At 44.3% G+C, this 18,951-nt stretch overlaps 2 long non-coding RNA genes across 3 annotated transcripts; one reads left to right on the top strand and one right to left on the bottom strand.

Annotated features, from left to right (window-relative positions):
* The first annotated feature begins 406 nt into the window (after window positions 1-406).
* Window positions 407-4,735, top strand: LOC139781033 (uncharacterized). The gene is made up of 2 exons (XR_011720402.1): window positions 407-3,692; window positions 4,233-4,735. It is a non-coding gene; the product is annotated as an uncharacterized lncRNA (long non-coding RNA).
* A 4,077-nt stretch (window positions 4,736-8,812) lies between these two features.
* LOC139781025 (uncharacterized) lies at window positions 8,813-13,583 on the bottom strand. 2 transcript variants are annotated; one of them, XR_011720400.1, is made up of 5 exons: window positions 13,032-13,583; window positions 12,785-12,890; window positions 12,561-12,685; window positions 12,222-12,302; window positions 8,813-12,123 (listed from the first exon to the last, which is right to left on the bottom strand). It is a non-coding gene; the product is annotated as an uncharacterized lncRNA (long non-coding RNA). The 2 variants fall into 2 exon arrangements; XR_011720399.1 differs by having other exon boundaries at window positions 12,785-13,583.
* Window positions 13,584-18,951: the final 5,368 nt, after the last annotated feature.

Raw genomic sequence — 18,951 nt, 5'->3', positions numbered from 1 at the left:
GTCGGTAATGCATAATACTTGTATGGAGGGGATGTGCTGGCCGCGGCGGCCGCGCTCGACGCTCGGCAACACTCGGCAAGCTTCGAGCCAGTTCGAGCGAAGAGAGAAGGACAGACATACGATCTGCTGTCTCCTTATTATGATGTAGCTGTAGCTGCTTAGCACGCATTTCGGGTATCGCGTCTCGCGTCTCACCAAGCGTCGAGTCTCGAGTTGGCAAATCGACGATGCGTTGCGTTACATTTAACATTTGACGACTAAATTTGTTAGACTTGAAACACAGCTCCGGTTGGAGTAGTAAAATCATCCCCCCCTTCACCTAATTAAATCGATTCGATTTAATTTTTGATGCTATATGCATCTAAATAACTGTAAAGAAATCATTGCGAAAAATATTACCTCTGCCAGGGGGTTCGAACCTGGAACTTCCTTCCAGGTTCTGTGTTTCAAGTCTGGCAAATCTAGTCGTCACGCAGTCAAAGGTTGGAAAATATGTAAAATAAAAATATAAATAAAACTTTCGCGCATCATTTACCGCGCTGGTTCTTAATTAGCCCGGTTTCTATATTCATGCGGATTTCGATTGGAACCTATACTTCGAATTCAAAATTAATAAATTCCTATAGGAATTTGCACATCGCTTCTTCACCATTGTTAAGTGTGCAAATTAAGAATTTGCACGTTGCTTCATCAACCATTTGATTTCGCTCACTCATAAAGCTTCTTCTATGAGAAAGCTCTTGTGTTTTATTTGATGCATAATAAGTATTTATTAATTTGGCTTTCTCATAGAGGAAGAATAGAACTCCGGTTAATACTTTCCGAGATATAGCCGATCAAAGTTATACAGTATCGAACGAAAAATAAATTTTTGTCACACAACTGTCATAATTTGAATTTATCGATAAAAAAATGTTTGAACCCAGAAATAGCTTTCCTATTTTACCTAGTTAAGCCTTGAATTTTTTGAGAGTTTTCATTCAATGCTAAAGTATTGATATTGAATTTTACAACTAACCAGAGCTAGCGACTGGCGAATTCCTGATCGCGCGACTTCGGCTCATGTCTGAGCTATTAATTTTACAAGAGAAATGCCCTCCTCCCGGATCTTTTTATAGGAAATTTAATTCTCTACAAAATTATCTTTGTGCAATTTTGCTGTATTTCGAACGGTTTTCGCAGCGTTTCGAGTAAAAGGTCGAAAGGGACCAATTTTTTATAATTTATATTTTATTATTATTATTTTTTTACAAAGCACAAAATTGATATGTTTATATCTGCAGTGCCATTTACTATATCGAATGGCACATAAATTAAACTTCCGAATTCAAATTCGATTAAAACCGTAAATTGACTGGCCTATGAGGCTACATGCTGCGGACGATATTGCTGGTCCCTCGTTTGTAGAAAAATGTCGAAAATGTTGAACGTTTGATTATGAAAATCTTGCAATTGACATTACGCTTATAACAGATGAGCGTGCAAAAATCTTGTCTGTATTTGACATATCACACTTGTGAAAGATAAGCTTGTAAAAAATCTGCAAAAGAAATGTAAACGTGCAAAGAAACTTGTCTGCAATAATACATACGATACAGACACAGAAGAAAATGTAAATATATTGTAAATAATTGATTTCTTCATTATTGCAATAATTTGAATATTGAAACTATTTTGTACTATATGCTTTCTAATTACTTACATATGAATTACCAACAATATATATTAATAACAAATAATAAATTAAGGAAGTATTTTGATTTGAAAGTTCGTAAAAATAGGTATTTTTCATGAATTTTTTGTAGGAAACGGAGAAAGCGAATAACATTAAACTTTTCATGTTCTTTTAACATTATTTTGAGAATATATTTTTATTTTTTAAGTAACAAAAATGCTCTATTTTCTATGTTATATCCTGGTCACTAGAATAAGGTATAAATGAAAGACGATGTAAATGATTCCAACTGTTCTAGGTATCAGAAACGCAAAAACCAAAATTTTTCTTATTCAGAAGAGAAGTGTGACTATCGTCTGAACTAGAATAAACATTATACGTTTATTAGTTTTTTTTTCTTTTAATAAAATACTTCCAAAGTTTCGAAAAAAGTTATAATATTTTTAATAAAAAGGCCGCCAGAATGGAAATATTAGTTCAGTTCTAGTTCAGACGATAGCCACACTTCTCCTGAATAAAAAAATTTTTGGTTTTTGCGTTTCAGATACTTAGAACAGCTAGAATCATTTACACCGTCTCGCGTCTGTCATTTACACCTTCTAATGACAGGATATAATATGGAAAAGAAGAGCATTTTTATTACTTAAAACTAAAAATATATTTTCAAAATAAGGCTAAATAAACATGTATATACAGTTTAGCGTTATTCGCTCTTTTCGTTTCCCTGCAAAAAATTCCTGAAAAATATCTTTCTTTATGACTTTTCAAACCAGAATATCTCCTTAACAATTTTTTACATTTTTTTCTGATGGAAGAGATTACCTTCTTTACTTCTCAATATAAATAAATTTTATAGTTATATTGTCATCGTTTTATTCGATTATTTCTGCGTTTTTATATTTGTGATTGAATTAGATTGTTTATTTTATTTATATTATTATTAAGAGATTGTTTAATGTTTTAAAATGTTAACTTAAACACGTTATCATGTTTTTTGATATTTATTTTCTTCTTTCATAGCAATCCGTTCCGAAGAAGACTATAAGTACAGTCGAAACGTTAACCGTGTGTATTGTTTGTTTAATAAATTGTTTCTATTTTAATCCAATATCTCTCTTTTGGCGCTCGTGATTTGGTCGTTTAAACATGGATAGCTAAAATTATATACTTAATAAGAGTAAAAACAACACTACAATTTTTTTCTCGATAGTTAATATTTATTTAATTATTATTATGCATTTAAATATTTTTAAATATTATGCTATACTGTGCTAAAGTTAATGTTTTTAATGTAGGACTTTTTTCAGATAAAAAAGCGTATGGGCAAAAACAAGGATTGCTATTTTTATACATTATCCTTACAAACTTTAATTTTTATGTTTGTTAATATTTATTTAATTATATTTGTAAATTTTATATTTATAAATTTCATATATAATATAATTAAATAAATATATATTTATAAACATAACAATTAAAATTCGTAAGTGGAAACATAAATGTAACGCAACGCATCGTCGATTTGCCAACTCGAGACTCGACGCTTGGTGAGACGCGAGACGCGATACCCGAAATGCGTGCTAAGCAGCTACAGCTACATCATAATAAGGAGACAGCAGATCGTATGTCTGTCCTTCTCTCTTCGCTCGAACTGGCTCGAAGCTTGCCGAGTGTTGCCGAGCGTCGAGCGCGGCCGCCGCGGCCAGCACATCCCCTCCATACAAGTATTATGCATTACCGACGCTTTCGACATAGCACGGAACAGAACCAAAAGATCGTGCACATAGCACGGAACAGAACCAATAGAGCGTGCACATAACGCGTTACCCATCAGAAATTTTCGTGGACATGGCTACGTAGTTCAATGTGCACGTTTTGTGCACATAGAGGCGCTCATGGACGGGGACCACCTAAAATGCGGGCATGACCACTCTCATCCTTCTCTCTGGATGTAGGAAGACAAGTGTAGCACTGCGCATAATGGCGGCCGAAGAATACGACAGCCAATCAAATTTTGGTCAGGAACATCGCGCTACAGTAAAGCCCCTTGCACAATGCCTGGCAACAGGCAATAGGAACAGGAAATAACCAAAAAATCGTTAATTACAACCTAAAAAATTCGAATACTATGATTGGTTGGCAACAGGCAATAGGCACAGAATTTCCAACGTGATGGAAACTCTGTGTCTATTGCCTGTGTCACTGTTTATTCTGCATTTAAGCCCCTTGCACAATGCCAGGCAACAGGCAATAGGAACAGGGAATAGAAATCAGAAATCATGTATAAATGCAGAATAAACAGTGACACAGGCAATAGGCACAGAGTTTCCGTCACGTTGGAAATTCTGTGCCTATTGCCTGTTGCCAACCAATCATAGCATTCGAATTTTTTAGGTTGTAATTAACGATTTTTTGGTTATTTCCTGTTCCTATTGCCTGTTGCCTGGCATTGTGCAAAAGGCTTTATACATGATTTCTGATTTCTATTCCCTGTTCCTATTGCCTGTTGCCTGGCATTGTGCAAGGGGCTTTATGTTCTCTTTCTTTTTCTTACCAGAGACAGAGAGAAACCTGAGAGAGGCCATCCCGCCTCCCGGCCTTTTTCTTGGGGACGCATTTTCCGACGCGCCGCCTGAGAAAGTGCAACTCAACTACGTCGTTTCGCTCGGTAACTGCACATGGTTTGCGTCCGTGCTAATGGTTCGTGTCCGAACTAGCCAGCTGGAGCCGCAACCTCTTGCTCATCATGCTTCCCGCGTAACAGGAGTGATTTCTGAGGAATTACAGACGACTCCAAACTCGAGATTCTCGCTTTTCTCACAATTTAAAATTCTTTTCATAATTTTTATCATCTTTCAAGCGTGTCAACGAATGCATAATGTATTTTACTTAATAACAATTTAATACTAATATGTATTGTTCATTATATTAACATGTACTTATTAATAACATTTGCTTATGTGTGATACATATGTATAAATAATTCACGCGTACGCATAAGCGATATATACATATGTATATTGCAAAATTAACAATAAAATGATAACAAATTGAAATCAACTCCGGCGTGCGTTCAATCCACCGGCCATCCTCCGTCGTGCGCTAATCCATCGGCCATCCATCAGCCATCCTCCGGCGTGCGTTTAATCCACCGGCCATCCTCCGGCGTGCGTTCAATCCACCGGCCATCCTCCGGCGTGCGTTTAATCCATCGGCCATCCATCAGCCATCCTCCGGCGTGCGTTTAATCCACCGGCCATCCTCCGGCAAGCGTTTAATCCATCGGCCATCCACCAGCCATCCTCCGGCGTGCGTTCAATTTACCGGCCATCCTCCGGCGTGCGTTTAATCCATCGGCCATCCATCAGCCATCTCCGGCGTGCGTTTAATCCACCGGCCATCCTCCGGCGAGCGTTTAATCCATCGGCCATCAACCAGCCATCCTCCGTCATGCGTTTATTCCATCGGCCATCCACTAGCCATCCTCCGGCGTGCGTTTAATCCATCGGCCATCCACCAGCCATCCTCCGGCGTGCGTTTAATCCATCGGCCATCCACCAGCCATCCTCCGGCGTGCGTTTAATCCATCGGCCATCCACCAGCCATCCTCCGGCGTGCGTTTAATCCATCGGCCATCCACCAGCCATCCTCAGGCGTGCGTTTAATCCACCGGCAATCCTCCGGCGTGCGTTTAATCCATCGGCCATCCACCAGCCATCCTCCGGCGTGCGTTTAATCCACCGGCCAACCTCCGGCGAGCGTTTAATCCATCGGCCATCCACCAGCTATCCTCCGGCGTGCGTTTAATCCATCGGCCATCCACTAGCCATCCTCCGGCGTGCGTTTAATCCATCGGCCATCCACCAGCCATCCTCCGGCGTGCGTTTAATCCATCGGCCATCCACCAGCCATCCTCCGGCGTGCGTTTATTTCATCGGCCATCCACTAGCCATCCTCCGGCGTGCGTTTAATCCATCGGCCATCCACCAGCCATCCTCCGGCGTGCGTTTAATCCATCGGCCATCCACCAGCCATCCTCCGGCGTGCGTTTAATCCATCGGCCATTCACCAGCCATCCTCAGGCGTGCGTTTAATCCACCGGCCATCCTCCGGCGAGCGTTTAATCCATCGGCCATCCACCAGCCATCCTCAGGCGTGCGTTTAATCCACCGGCAATCCTCCGGCGTGCGTTGAATCCATCGGCCATCCTCCGGCGAGCGTTTAATCCATCGGCCATCCACCAGCCATCTTCCGGCGTGCGTTCAATCCACCGGCCATCCTCCGGCGAGCGTTTAATCAATCGGCCATCCACCAGCCATCCTCCGGCGTGCGTTCAATCCACCGGCCATCCTCCGGCGTGCGTTTAATCCATCGGCCATCCACCAGCCATCCTCAGGCGTGCGTTTAATCCACCGGCAATCCTCCGGCGTGCGTTGAATCCATCGGCCATCCACCAGCCATCCTCCGGCGTGTGTTCAATCCCCCGGCCATCCTCCGGCGTGCGTTTAATCCATCGGCCATCCATCAGCCATCCTCCGGCGTGCGTTTAATCCACCGGCCATCCTCCGGCAAGCGTTTAATCCATCGGCCATCCACCAGCCATCCTCCGGCGTGCGTTCAATCCACCGGCCATCCTCCGGCGAGCGTTTAATCCATCGGCCATCCACCAGCCATCCTCCGGCGTGCGTTTATTCCATCGGCCATCCACTAGCCATCCTCCGGCGTGCGTTTAATCCATCGGACATCCACCAGCCATCCTCAGGCGTGCGTTTAATCCACCGGCAATCCTCCGGCGTGCGTTGAATCCATCGGCCATCCACCAGCCATCCTCCGGCGTGCGTTTAATCCACCGGCCATTCTCCGGCGAGCGTTTAATCCATCGGCCATCCACCAGCCATCCTCCGGCGACGTTTAATCCATCGGCCATTTACTAGCCATCCTCCGGCGTGCGTTTAATCCATCGGCCATCCACCAGCCATCCTCCGGCTTGCGTTTAATCCATCGGCCATCCACCAGCCATCCTCCGGCGTGCGTTTAATCCATCGGCCATCCACCAGCCATCGTCCGGCGTGCGTTTAATCCATCGGCCATCCACCAGCCATCCTCCGGCGTGCGTTGAATCCACCGGCCATCCTCCGGCGAGCGTTTAATCCATCGGCCATCCACCAGCAATCCTCCGGCGTGCGTTTAATCCACCGGCCATCCTCCGGCGAGCGTTTAATCCATCGGCCATCCACCAGCCATCCTCCGGCGTGCGTTCAATCCACCGGCCATCCTCCGGCGTGCGTTTAATCCATCGGCCGTCCATCAGCCATCCTCCGGCGTGCGTTTAATCAATCGGTCATCCACCAGCCATCCTCTGGCGTGCGATTAATCCACCGGCCATCCTCCGGCGAGCGTTTATTCCATCGGCCATCCACCATCCATCCTCTGGCGTGCGTTTAATCCACCGACCATCCTCCGGCGTGCGTTGAATCCTTCGGCCATCCACCAGCCATTCTCCGGCGTGCGTTTAATCCACCGGCCATCCTCCGGCGTGCGTTTAATCCATCGGCCATCCACCAGCCATTCTCCGGCGTGCGTTTAATCCATCGGGCATCCACCAGCCATCCTCCGGCGTGCGTTGAATCCATCGGCCATCCACCAGCCATCCTCCGGCGTGCGTTTAATCCATCGGCCATCAACTAGCCATCCTCTGGCGTGCGTTTAATCCACCGGCCATCCTCCGGCGTGCGTTTAATCCACCGGCCCTCCTCCGGCGTGTGTTTAATCCATCGGCCATCCACCAGCCATCCTCCGGCGTGCGTTTAATCCATCGGCCATCCATCAGTCCTCCTCCTTACTTACTCGGTTAGGAGGAGCGCGTGCCCCGAGGTCGTGCCCCGGCGGTCACGGTGTTCTACAGCCAAGCGTGTCAGAGTGGCGTGAGGCCTCGCGGCCGATCGCCGTTAATACTCCCGCGTGATCCGATTCGAGGGACGCCAGGGTTTCGTTTTAATGTCTGCACTATAGTGTAGACATTATGTGTAGCCATGGCTCGGTGTTTGGATAACGTCAATGAAATTAGAAGTTGTATCGTTAGATAATGAAGATATGGAAGGTGTTGAAGATGTTGTGGATTGACAATTTGTTGCATTGAAAGAACCACTTTTGTAGCAGTATCTTTAAGAATGCTTTGTAAATTAGGTATGAATAAAATTTAGTTTATTATTAGATAACTGATTAAAATTAGTTAAATATTTCCACCAATGGCTGCCGAGCCATAGTTACAATAGGCGGCCGATAAGTGGCGGCGGCGTCACTTGTGAAATGATTAATTTGTTAATTTTTCAATAAAAATGCAATAAATCATTAAAATAATGATGGAGCAATAAGGAGCAATCGTTCTATGCCGGATTTAATTGCATAGAGTTATTAGAAATATGTTTTTGAGTGAAAGTTATAAATTTTACGTTTTTTTAAATATCTTAAAAAATAATAATTTTAAAAGGGGAGCAATTGTTGATTCTGAGGGAGCAATTAGGGAGCAATCGTATGAGCTATAGTTTATTAAAAAATATGAACTTCCAGCGCCAACTTATTTCCGGTGATTTCAGCAGTGATGTCAGATGCTCGACGCTCGGTCAGCCGCGAGCCGGTGAGAATCGTGCTAGGCTTCTCGACGCTCACGCTCGCGCGCGCGCACCTAGGTCTTGTCGTACTTATTAATTACTTATGATATTTATTGATTTTATATATATATATAAAATAAATAAATAAATAAATAAATAAATATAAATATATATAATATATAATATTAAAAAATAATATATATATATATATATATATATATGAAGCCGAGACCGAAGATTAATGAACAATACTATTGTTATTATATAATAATAAAGAAAACTTATTTTGTAATTTGAAAATAATTTCTTATTTTTTTATTAGCAAATCGTTAACTTTTCTAAAGTTGTTAGAAAATATGCGAATAATTTTAATGATTGTCAAATAATTTTCCTAGTTTATATGTATTACATAACAACTCATTGCGAAAAAACCCTGACTGAGATAATATTTTTTCGCAATAAATTCTTTACAGTAATATTCGGGGAAAGGGGGGATGTTAGATACGATTTGTATCAGCATCAAAAATTAAATCAATTTGCGATTTATTTAAGTAAATTTACTGTTCTAACGAAAAAACTGTGTTTCAAGACCGACAATTCGTTGGCGCGCAGTTTAGTTGGAAATAGTATTAGAAATTCACACGGAAATTATTTGCTACTTAGATCCTAGCTCGGACTTGATGGCGTTCTTATATTATATTAATTTAATGTCAAATATACAGTCTTAATAACTAATTTTTGAAGGAAATTTATAGTTTTTAGAGAAAGAAAATTCTCGAAATTATCGATGATTGTACGTGATATAAAATTTGAATATTCCATTTGTTTTCAAACTTTGTGCGCTCGCCGCAGTGACTATTGTTAAAATGCAATGCATTCTGCGCTCGCCGCAGTGACTACTGTCAAAATGCATTCTGCGCTTAGCGCTGTTTATAATGTGCAAATAAAATATACGCTCGCTCATCTATCTGCATTAGTGTCATCTTGTGCACTGTGTTCATACAAGAATTCGTGCAAATGGAGTAAATTGCTACCCATATGTGCACATGGGTGCATTTATATCTTACCGTTTAGAGTACAAAATATCTATTCTCTAATGGGTAGATATGATTGCAACCCGTCTGTAATACACAGCAGCGTGTTTATAATCCAGTAAGTAAATTAATAGCAAATTGTTGCCAATTTGGCATTAAACTCACTTACAAAGAACTTTGCCCATTTTTATAAAGGTTTTAGGCCCCTCGCGTTTAGTAACAAGATTTAAAATGAAAGATTATTGTTGGAGAATCGAAATATTTCTATATAAACATAATCCTTTATTGTAAGTTAATACCGTTCAGAGATACACTCTTTGAAAAATTAGAAAAATGTACGAAATGGCTTTGTTTCATTCGATTTTTCGACATCCTAGGCACCTCCCTGTGATGACGGATAATAAACTATTTTAATATATCAATTGAAGTACTTTATACAAATAAATTTGTTACTACTGATCCAGCTAATTGCAAGTTTCTGGATGTGAGTCAGGGATATTCAAAATAATGGATTGTAACCATTACCACTATCACCACGGAGAAAAGTCCTGGATGCCGAGAAATCAAATGAAAGAATGCTATATAGTATATTTTTCTAATGTTTCAGAAAGTGTATCTCTAAACAATGTCGACTTAGAGGATTATGTCTGTAGAATATTCTGATCCTCTAACAATAATTTTTTATTTTAGCAAAGTCTCGTTGTTAGACGCGAGGGTTCTAAAATAGCAATTCAATTTATTACTCGATTAACTGGCGCAATATATACAAAAATGCACAACGTTTCGGCTCTATATTCGAGCCCTTTTCAAGTGCGAACTGAAACAGGAACAGCGAAAAAGAAAAACAATATAAATAAATCGAGACAATATTAAGTTAACGACGTTATTAAATATTGAGCAATACCTATCATCTATTGACTCGTCACATAATTAGTACAGATTCCTGAGTTCACGAGCATGTTCCCGCATGGCCCTAAAGGTCAGCTGTGGACCAATCTTAATTTGTAGCAACAATGATATATGAGGAGAGAAAGCGACGATCAAGAAAAACTTACGAATCTCATAATAGAATTTCGCGTATGACTAGTTCTTCGTTGCGACATGTTACATGTATGCGAGTACTTGGGAGACTGAGCGGACAAAGAAAGAAACAAGGTGTCCCGAGGTAGAAATATAAACAATCAAACTGACATGATGACACTGTCGTATATCGTATTTAAATTCTCCGTATCTTTTTTTAAATTGATCGTGTTCTTATTTTTCTTTATAAAGAACATTTCAGCGATCTCTCTCATTTTCAAGTGAGGTTCTTTGTGTAATATTTTCGGATCTGACCACTTAAAATTGTGGTCATTCTGTATCCGGTGCTTGCTTACGACAGAGAAATTGCTGTCATGTTTTTTAATATCGCTGAAATGTTCTTTCACTCTTGTCTCGAGATGTCTCTTCGTCTGCCCAATGTAAGACGCGTCGCAATTCTCACAATCAATTTTGTAAACCACATTAGTTTCCTTGTTAGTCGCTAATCTGTCCTTGCCCCTCCTGATGACAGCACTGAGTTTTTTCGGTATCTTATATACCACGTCACAGCGGACTCTCTCAAGAGTACCCCGTATGCCCGCGCTTAAGCCCTTCACATAAGGGATCACCACACATCTGCGTACATCAAACGTGCTGTCGCGTTCGGAATTAGTACTCAAGTCCCTTCTATTTTCTAATTGTCGCAATCTATTGTTAATATGCTTATTAACCTAAAATAGTTCTAAAATAGACAGGGTTTTTTGTGGCAAATCCAATTATTAATAAAGTGAAACGTGATATAAAATAATGTAAAATCTCATAAAGTGAGAGAATGTAAATGTAATGTTTTATTATAAAATAACAATAAATATTTTAAAATTGAAAAATCTTCCTATACTTATCTTCCCTATAATCATGTAATGGTCATCACCTGCGATGACGTTTAAAATTTCCAAAGAACTTTGTTCCCAATTGCAAATAACACTTAATATAATACTAAAAAGCAACGTACATTAAAATATGTTTAACGCATTACATTTGTTTTGCTTTTTCACTTAACTTTTGCATATACCCTACAATAGATTAGGCAGTAAAAATAATCAATAACTCAATAACATAAATGTTTTGTCGTTTATAGATCTTCACAAGTTCGAATTCCATTTCAACAATGACAAAATCTTTTCCTGTTCATATTTTTTATTGTTTCTATCGTATATCGACTGATATCTTTCGGGAGGTCGTATCTTAAAAACTGTCACTTTACAGGATTCGTAAATTTTTGTTTTGTTGATAAGCGACAAACAAGATAGTTTGCTTTACTTTCAAAAGTATAGTGATTTGGAATTAAAATACAGCTTTATTGTTTAATTTGATATTATTCGTGGAAAACAAACGCAAAAACGCAATTTTTATAGATACGACGTACTTTAAAATTGTAATCAAATAAACAAGTTACGACATATTTAGTTTTAAATAACATTTATTATTGTTATTTAAAAATAAATATGTCGTATCTTGTTCATTATTTGATTATAATTTTGAAGTGCAAATTTGTCGTATCTACAAATACGAGAAAATACGAGAAAATTTTGACAACTAATTCATTTTTGGTAATCTATTTCAAGATAGGATGTAGACATTTAGCTTCGGGGTTGCCTGACTAAGCGTTTAAGCAGAAAAACCGGAAATTGTGTAAAATCGACCTCGAATTGTGTAAGATACGACCTCACAGCTTCGCAGGATTCCCTCGCTGCTCCGATGTCACCTTCTGCGTCGTTATTTTCTGAAACATTCAAATGAACGATTCGATTAAGTAAAGACAGAAGAAATAGAAAATTTGTGACATAAATGACATAGTACGTGAAAATCAATTACACTCACCACCTTCTTTTAGGCTGCTCGGGATGTCCCTCGTGTTCCCTCGATGCGAAGCAACGTTGCTCCTTCCCGCGTGGATATTTTCTGTAACATAAAAATAATCGAATCGATTAAATAATTGTCACACGCATCGAACATCTTATTCGTTATTCAGATTAATATTATATTTTAAATTACTTCTTCGAAAAAAATCTTTACGTTAGAATCAACTTGAATCAAATTTTTCAAAATATTTCTTTTTACTAATTTAAATTTCGAAACACGATTTAATGTAACAACTGAATAAGCACAAACGAAAAAAGAGATTCTATATCTTTAGAAAAAATAAAAAGTAACATTTACCAGAAGTGTTGGTACGCCGATGCCCGATGCCTATCCTAGGCCTCCTTCTCCTCTCAGGCTGCTCGGAATGTCAGCTACGCAGGATTCCCTCGCTGCTCCGATGTCACCTTCTGCGTCGTTATTTTCTGAAACATTCAAATGAACGATTCGATTAAGTAAAGACAGAAGAGATAGAAAATTTTTGGACATAAGTGACATAGTACGTAAAAATCAATTAAACTCACCACTTTCTTTCATGCTGTTCCGGCCGCAAAATCCACCTCCACCTCTGGGTCAGATAGGAGTCTCGAGCCACATTGAGACTCGTGGCAATGCAGTTTGACTTCATCCCTTAAGCAAGAAAAATCAAGAAGCATTTCAGCTATATTGCATTAATTTTACAACGTTTTTGCAATATAGTCGAAATGTTTCTTGACTTTTCTCGCTTAATGGAAATGTAATTGCTGAAAGGAATTAAAAATTATTCCCTACCTGCGTTTTAACTAGGTCCTTTTTTTTTTTTTATTTTACGTGGTGGAAATCTTCCATCACTGGAATCCCCACGACGTCCTGGAGGCAACCCGTCAGCAGTGGCAACCAGTCACGGTGGCTGTGCCACCGATCGGGGAGCACCACTGGTCGGGGAGTGCCTCCATTCTTCCGGGGTTTGAGTGACCAGTGACCCCCCTTTCGGGAGGAAGACTCCCCCTTCCCCGGGGCGGGGCGGGGGGAGTGCCGGATTCTGCAGAGAGCAGAACATTAAAGTTCCGCCATTTCCCCGCAGCCTACCGGCTAAAACCACCACGAGTGACCCTAACGCCGCGTGATGTCGCCGAAGGCAGACAGGAGGAGGATTTACTTTTTACACGCTCACTACTGGAGAAAAGCGTGATGTCGCCGAAGGCAGACAGGAGGAGGATTTACTTTTTACACGCTCACTACTGGAGAAAAGCGTGATGTCGCCGAAGGCAGACAGGAGGAGGATTTACTTTTTACACGCTCACTACTGGAGAAAAGCGTGATGTCGCCGAAGGCAGACAGGAGGAGGATTTACTTTTACACGCTCACTACTGGAGAAAAGCGTGATGTCGCCGAAGGCAGACAGGAGGAGGATTTACTTATTACACGCTCACTACTGGAGAAAAGCGTGATGTCGCCGAAGGCAGACAGGAGGAGGATTTACTTTTTACACGCTCACTACTGGAGAAAAGCGTGATGTCGCCGAAGGCAGACAGGAGGAGGATTTACTTATTACACGCTCACTACTGGAGAAAAGCGTGATGTCGCCGAAGGCAGACAGGAGGAGGATTTACTTATTACACGCTCACTACTGGAGAAAAGCGTGATGTCGCCGAAGGCAGACAGGAGGAGGATTTACTTTTTACACGCTCACTACTGGAGAAAAGCGTGATGTCGCCGAAGGCAGACAGGAGGAGGATTTACTTTTACACGCTCACTACTGGAGAAAAGCGTGATGTCGCCGAAGGCAGACAGGAGGAGGATTTACTTATTTACACGCTCACTACTGGAGAAAAGCGTGATGTCGCCGAAGGCAGACAGGAGGAGGATTTACTTTTTACACGCTCACTACTGGAGAAAAGCGTGATGTCGCCGAAGGCAGACAGGAGGAGGATTTACTTATTACACGCTCACTACTGGAGAAAAGCGTGATGTCGCCGAAGGCAGACAGGAGGAGGATTTACTTTATTACACGCCCACTACTGGAGAAAAGCGTGATGTCGCCGAAGGCAGACAGGAGGAGGATTTACTTTTTACACGCTCACTACTGGAGAAAAGCGTGATGTCGCCGAAGGCAGACAGGAGGAGGATTTACTTATTACACGCTCACTACTGGAGAAAAGCGTGATGTCGCCGAAGGCAGACAGGAGGAGGATTTACTTTTTACACGCTCACTACTGGAGAAAAGCGTGATGTCGCCGAAGGCAGACAGGAGGAGGATTTACTTTTTACACGCTCACTACTGGAGAAAAGCGTGATGTCGCCGAAGGCAGACAGGAGGAGGATTTACTTATTACACGCTCACTACTGGAGAAAAGCGTGATGTCGCCGAAGGCAGACAGGAGGAGGATTTACTTTTTACACGCTCACTACTGGAGAAAAGCGTGATGTCGCCGAAGGCAGACAGGAGGAGGATTTACTTATTACACGCTCACTACTGGAGAAAAGCGTGATGTCGCCGAAGGCAGACAGGAGGAGGATTTACTTTTTACACGCTCACTACTGGAGAAAAGCGTGATGTCGCCGAAGGCAGACAGGAGGAGGATTTACTTTTTACACGCTCACTACTGGAGAAAAGCGTGATGTCGCCGAAGGCAGACAGGAGGAGGATTTACTTATTACACGCTCACTACTGGAGAAAAGCGTGATGTCGCCGAAGGCAGACAGGAGGAGGATTTACTTTTACACGCTCACTACTGGAGAAAAGCGTGATGTCGCCGAAGGCAGACAGGAGGAGGATTTACTTTTTACACGCTCACTACTGGAGAAAAGCGTGATGTCGCCGAAGGCAGACAGGAGGAGGATTTACTTTTTACACGCTCACTACTGGAGAAAAGCGTGATGTCGCCGAAGGCAGACAGGAGGAGGATTTACTTTTTACACGCTCACTACTGGAGAAAAGCGTGATGTCGCCGAAGGCAGACAGGAGGAGGATTTACTTTTTACACGCTCACTACTGGAGAAAAGCGTGATGTCGCCGAAGGCAGACAGGAGGAGGATTTACTTTTACACGCTCACTACTGGAGAAAAGCGTGATGTCGCCGAAGGCAGACAGGAGGAGGATTTACTTATTACACGCTCACTACTGGAGAAAAGCGTGATGTCGCCGAAGGCAGACAGGAGGAGGATTTACTTATTACACGCTCACTACTGGAGAAAAGCGTGATGTCGCCGAAGGCAGACAGGAGGAGGATTTACTTATTACACGCTCACTACTGGAGAAAAGCGTGATGTCGCCGAAGGCAGACAGGAGGAGGATTTACTTTTTACACGCTCACTACTGGAGAAAAGCGTGATGTCGCCGAAGGCAGACAGGAGGAGGATTTACTTATTACACGCTCACTACTGGAGAAAAGCGTGATGTCGCCGAAGGCAGACAGGAGGAGGATTTACTTTTACACGCTCACTACTGGAGAAAAGCGTGATGTCGCCGAAGGCAGACAGGAGGAGGATTTACTTTTACACGCTCACTACTGGAGAAAAGCGTGATGTCGCCGAAGGCAGACAGGAGGAGGATTTACTTATTACACGCTCACTACTGGAGAAAAGCGTGATGTCGCCGAAGGCAGACAGGAGGAGGATTTACTTTATTACACGCTCACTACTGGAGAAAAGCGTGATGTCGCCGAAGGCAGACAGGAGGAGGATTTACTTATTACACGCTCACTACTGGAGAAAAGCGTGATGTCGCCGAAGGCAGACAGGAGGAGGATTTACTTTTTACACGCTCACTACTGGAGAAAAGCGTGATGTCGCCGAAGGCAGACAGGAGGAGGATTTACTTATTACACGCTCACTACTGGAGAAAAGCGTGATGTCGCCGAAGGCAGACCCTTAGGAGGATTTACTTATTACACGCTCACTACTGAGAAAAGCGTGGTGTCGTTCCGCAGACAACGCGACGCGATTTCTTACACGCTTAACGTTCTAAGCGTGGTGTCGTTCCGCAGACAACGCGACGCGGGAGTCTGGGTGGCCGAAGCCAACGACAGACTCCTAAGCAGGGCAGCCGGACCCCCGGTTTTCTGTCAGGGTTTTCCTTCCCTTAGGTCGGTTAGGAGAGCCTAAGCTCCTCCCTCACGGCTCCGACCAGCCGAGCGGACTTTTTATAGAGGCCGCTTACCTCGCGAGTCCTTTAAAAGGACTCCCCGGTCCACGACAGACCCGTAGGGCTGCCGTAGATTGCGGTACTGGTGTGCTCGGGTACTCCGGGTGCGCAAAACCCGTAGTGGAGGGCTCCCCCGTGCCCCTAAAGGGTCCGGGAGGACTCCCCCCACCCCCTGGAGGGAAGATTTATTACACGCTTAACTTTATCAGCGTGATGTCTTTAGCAGACAAAATTTTTTACACGCTTAATTTTTTTCAAGCGTGATGTCTTTTGCAGACAAGATTTTTTACACGCTTAACTTTATAAGCGTGATGTCATTCATAGACAAGATTTTTACACGCTTAACTTTATAAGCGTGACGTCGTTTATAGACAAGATTTTTTACACGCTTAATTTTTTCGAGCGTAATGTCATGAGTGCCGGATTCTGCAGAGAGCAGAACATTAAAGTTCCGCCATTTCCCCGCAGCCTACCGGCTAAAACCACCACGAGTGACCGTAACACCGCGTCGAGCGAGCAAGGGGGGAAGTCGCGCCGCGTGTCACTGCCGCCGGTAGACAACGCGCCTATTTATACGGTCGAGCGAGCAAGGGGGGAAGTCGCGCCGCGTGTCACTGCCGCCGGTAGACAACGCGCCTATTTATACGGTCGAGCGAGCAAGGGGGGAAGTCGCGCCGCGTGTCACTGCCGCCGGTAGACAACGCGCCTATTTATACGGTCGAGCGAGCAAGGGGGGAAGTCGCGCCGCGTGTCACTGCCGCCGGTAGACAACGCGCCGTATTTATACGGTCGAGCGAGCAAGGGGGGAAGTCGCGCCGCGTGTCACTGCCGCCGGTAGACAACGCGCCTATTTATACGGTCGAGCGAGCAAGGGGGGAAGTCGCGCCGCGTGTCACTGCCGCCGGTAGACAACGCGCCTATTTATACGGTCGAGCGAGCAAGGGGGGAAGTCGCGCCGCGTGTCACTGCCGCCGGTAGACAACGCGCCTATTTATACGGTCGAGCGAGCAAGGGGGGAAGTCGCGCCGCGTGTCACTGCCGCCGGTAGACAACGCGCCTATTTATACGGTCGAGCGAGCAAGGGGGGAAGTCGCGCCGCGTGTCACTGCCGACGGTAGACAACGCGCCTATTTATACGGTCGAGCGAGCAGGGGGGAGGTCGCGCCGCGTGTCACTGCCGCCGGTAGACACACGCGCCTATTTATACGGTCGAGCGAGCAAGGGGGGGAAGTCGCGCCGCGTGTCACTGCCGCCGGTAGACAACGCGCTATTTTACGGTCGAGCGAGCAAGGGGGGATAGTCGCGCCGCGTGTCACTGCCGACGGTAGACAACGCGCCTATTTGTACGGTCGAGCGAGCAAGGGGGGAAATCGCGCAGTCGCGCCGCGTGTCACTGCCGCCGGTAGACAAACGCGCGATTTATACGGTCGAGCGAGCAGGGGGGGAAGTCGCGCCGCGTGTCACTGGCCGCCGGTAGACAACGCGCCTATTTATACGGTCGAGCGAGCAAGGGGGGGAAGTCGCGCCGCGTGTCACTGCCGCCGGTAGACAACGCGCCTATTTATACGGTCGAGCGAGCAAGGGGGGAAGGTCGCGCCGCGTGTCACTGCCGACGGTAGACAACGCGCCTATTTATACGGTCGAGCGAGCAAGGGGGGAAGTCGCGCCGCGTGTCACTGCCGCCGGTAGACAACGCGCCGATTTGTACGGTCGAGCGAGCAGGGGGGGAGGTCGCGCCGCGGTCACTGCCGCCGGTAGATAACGCGCCGATTTATACGGTCGAGCGAGCAGGGGGGGAGGTACGCGCCCGCGTTGTCATGCCGCCGGTAGACAACGCGCCGATTTCTTACGGTCGAGCGAGCAGGGGGGAGAGGTCGCGCCGCGTGTCACTGCGCCGGTAGACAACGCGCCGATTTATACGGTCGAGCGAGCAGGGGGGAGGGTCGCGCCGCGTGGTCACTGCCGCCGGTAGACAACGCGCCGATTTATACGGTCGAGCGAGCCGGGGGGGAGGTCGCGCCGCGTGTCACTGCCGCCGGTAGACAAACGCGCCGATTTATACGGTCGAGCGAGCAGGGGGGGAGGTCGCGCCGCGTGTCACTGCCGCCGGTAGACAACGCGCCGATTTATACGGCGAGCGAGCAGGGGGGGAGGTCGCGCCGCGTGTCACAGCGCCGGTAGATGATATAATGTTGCGGTTGATTACGAATCGTTGCGATCGTTAATAAGCGCGCGTTAATCATATCGGAAAAAAATAAACAACTACGTTGGATCGTTAATAAAATCTTAATTAAGTGACTTAATTTTGCTTTTAATTTTACAATGATACGCGTAATTAATGTATTCGTCCAAGAATTAATACACAGCAGCAATGGAAAGTAAAACAGAATTATATATCAAGAAATGAAAGAATTTTATGTTAATCGCGTTCTAATAAAAATCGTCGTGATTATATCTTCCCGGAAGAGGAGAACGAGCGAATATAATTTTCTAGCTCTACCGGGAATCGAACCCGGGACCTTTGGCTCAATAGACCAGTGCGCTGTCTACTAGGCCATGCTCGTC

This window comes from Temnothorax nylanderi, unplaced genomic scaffold (assembly GCF_030848795.1).
Source record: "Temnothorax nylanderi isolate EJ_2023f unplaced genomic scaffold, tnyl_v1.0 TNYL_tig0311_pilon, whole genome shotgun sequence".
NCBI classification, from domain to species: Eukaryota; Metazoa; Arthropoda; class Insecta; order Hymenoptera; family Formicidae; genus Temnothorax; species Temnothorax nylanderi.
The sequence above is the reverse complement of the archived record's forward strand: the minus strand, read 5'-3'. Positions and strand labels throughout refer to the sequence as shown.